This window comes from Pinus tabuliformis, chromosome 6 (genome assembly GCF_031772625.1).
Source record: "Pinus tabuliformis cultivar Carrire ecotype Pingquan chromosome 6, CPIR1, whole genome shotgun sequence".
Taxonomy (NCBI): Eukaryota; Viridiplantae; Streptophyta; class Pinopsida; order Pinales; family Pinaceae; genus Pinus; species Pinus tabuliformis.
Window position 1 is genome coordinate 653,263,197 of NC_142292.1, and position 2,597 is coordinate 653,265,793.

A 2,597-nucleotide genomic window follows, 5' to 3' on the forward strand; every position below is an offset into this window, starting at 1 on the left:
TTGAGAACACTGTCTCTCATCTATTTATTTGTAACACTATATTCAATTATTTTTGTGTGTATGAATGAGAGATAATACATGAGAGAAGCATGAGGCTTCAGCCTTTTTCCGCCAATATTTTGTGTCTGGGTTTTATGTGTGCTTTACATATTTTCTGAGTTAATTTCATTTTCAATATGTGGTATTGCAGCTATATGAGCCTGTGAGGGAAATAGGAGAATAATATGACCATGCCAGCGATTGAGTGTGGTTGCTGATTAACTGTGGCAGAATTTTTGAAGATTTTATCCTTTGCTCATTCCACTAGACATACCTTGTGTGGAAAGGATAGACTGAACTTAAGAACCGCTGCCTCCCATCGACGAAGTGCCTAAAGAGGTCGATCTGCAGATAATCTGATCATTGTGATATGATGGAATCGTATTGACTATCGAAGAGGAACATATGTTTCGGGCGACTCTTCGCCACATCCTTGCCGAATTGGAGCTCAGGACCATAAAACCCTCAGCGGTTTAATAAAATCAGTGTTCAGCGTTATGGAAGACCGTGGATGAGATTCATTTCATAATATATGATCGGATACGTTGATTTGAAGATCCACTCGCTTTATCCCAATCATGAGAATCCATTGGGATCTCTGAGTCGTTCACACTATTTTTAATTTTGGAACTTGCAGTCTAGCACTACGGATCCGCCAAGTTCATCATGGTCTCTTAATGAAACATGATTGCAAAGCGATGTGCAGAGATGATAAGCAAGGCTCTGGCGAGGAATATCTGATGCCTTTCCCTGCTGGATTCTCGACATTCTCATCCACCACGGTGTAGAAACTGAATACACAACGGATCTTGAAGATCTTAAAGTCAAATTTCAGAAATGCGAATCTCCTTCCCCGGGACTAGTCAAGCATGATCTACTCCCTCCAGCCCAGCTTAATGTTGGAAAATGCTTATATTTCGGTATCGTACAAGCACAAAGAAGCCAGCAAAGCCAACGTGAAGCCAGTAGAAGCCAGCAACTAAGCCAACCGCGTGGAAGAGCCGTTGTATAGCCACTGTAGAGGAGCCTGCCCGATCCTATGATGACACTGCCGTTTCTCAAATTAGTGTGACCGAAAATAAAGAAATACATCCAAAAAGTCATAGATCATCTCGTGTTACTCCGGTAGGTTTAAATGAGTTTAAGAAGAATGCTAGCAATGAAAAGGATCGGCCTACCAGTAATCAATTTGGAATCATCACGCACAGGCATGAACCTGGAGGAAGTGAATACAATTATGATGCTGCTTCTAAGGGAGCCAAAATTCTAGCCCACAATAAAGAAGTAAAAGGTAGTCAAAATATCCTTGACAAAGACCAAGATAAGTATCTTCGGAATCCCTACAGTGCAGAAGAAAAATTCGTTGTTATAGAGCTTTCTGAGGAAACATTGGTTGATACAGTAGCAATTGCAAATTTCGAACATTATTCATCTAAACTGAAGGATTTTGAGCTTTTTAGTAGTTTAGTTTACCCTACTGATGATTGGGTTCTTCTTGGGAATTTTACTGCTGGAAATGTTAAGCATGTCCAGAGGTTCGCTCTTCAAGAACCTAAATGGGCACGGTATTTGAAATTGCAATTCCTTAGCCACTATGGTTCTGAATTTTTTTGCACTCTAAGTACTGTGGAAGTTTATGGAGTTGATGCTATTGAGCGTATGCTTGAAGACTTGATTGCAGTTGGAGAGCATGGTTTGAGAAATACTGATTTCTCTGGTGAGCCATCACCAATCCATGCAACAGGAGCAGTTCCTTTGCCAGATGAAAAGGGCTCAAATAGCATTGATGAGATTCATATGATTTTTGATGGTTTAGAAGAAAAAGAAACAAACCTCAAGTTAAGAGATGATGCTTCTAAAGTGAGTTCCAGCTCCGAGGATCAACGTTTGCCAGAAGAAGCTGCCAGCGTTTGCCAGAAAATTGTCTAAGAACCAACGTTTTCCAGGCAAGTTGAATTAATTTACTTCTCCAAAAAACCATTTTCATAAAGCTATGGCTTTATAATATAAATATTGAGACGTACCAATCATTTTTTTTTTAAAATGATTTCAAGGAAAAATTACATGGATAAATGTAAATTTTTAACCAATACAACCGTAATTCACTTTTGATAAAGTGACTTAAAAAAAAAAAAATCATTAAATTGTTTTTTTTGAGTATATTTTGTAATATTTTGGAGAGATAAGTTAGTTTTCTGGAGCGATAAGGATTATTGGTTTAAGTGAGAATCATTATTGTAATCCAAAGTAATCTTTTACTTTGAGAGAGATTAAATCAGTGCAGGCATTTCTGTGAACGCATTTGCTTCCAAAATTTGTAAGCGTCAGATTCTCATTGTTTGATAAAGCGCTTCAGTGGCAATGTTGTAAAAGATGAAAGATTGATGACCTTATTACTTAATAAAGACATATTATTTGTGGTGATTGTGTCCTAGATCCGCCAGAAATTGAATAAGGGGATCTTAGGTACACGAAGAGTGTGTTGATAATTGTGCATGCTTCATGTTGTTGCTTTTTGATTTGTGTCTAGTTTTGACACATAAATGATCTCATTTAAC

The 2,597-nt window shown here is 37.9% G+C and overlaps 1 pseudogene; it reads left to right on the top strand.

Moving 5' to 3' along the window:
* Positions 1-945: 945 nt before the first annotated feature.
* On the top strand, positions 946-1,968 carry LOC149260301 (SUN domain-containing protein 3 pseudogene; annotated as a pseudogene).
* Positions 1,969-2,597: the final 629 nt, after the last annotated feature.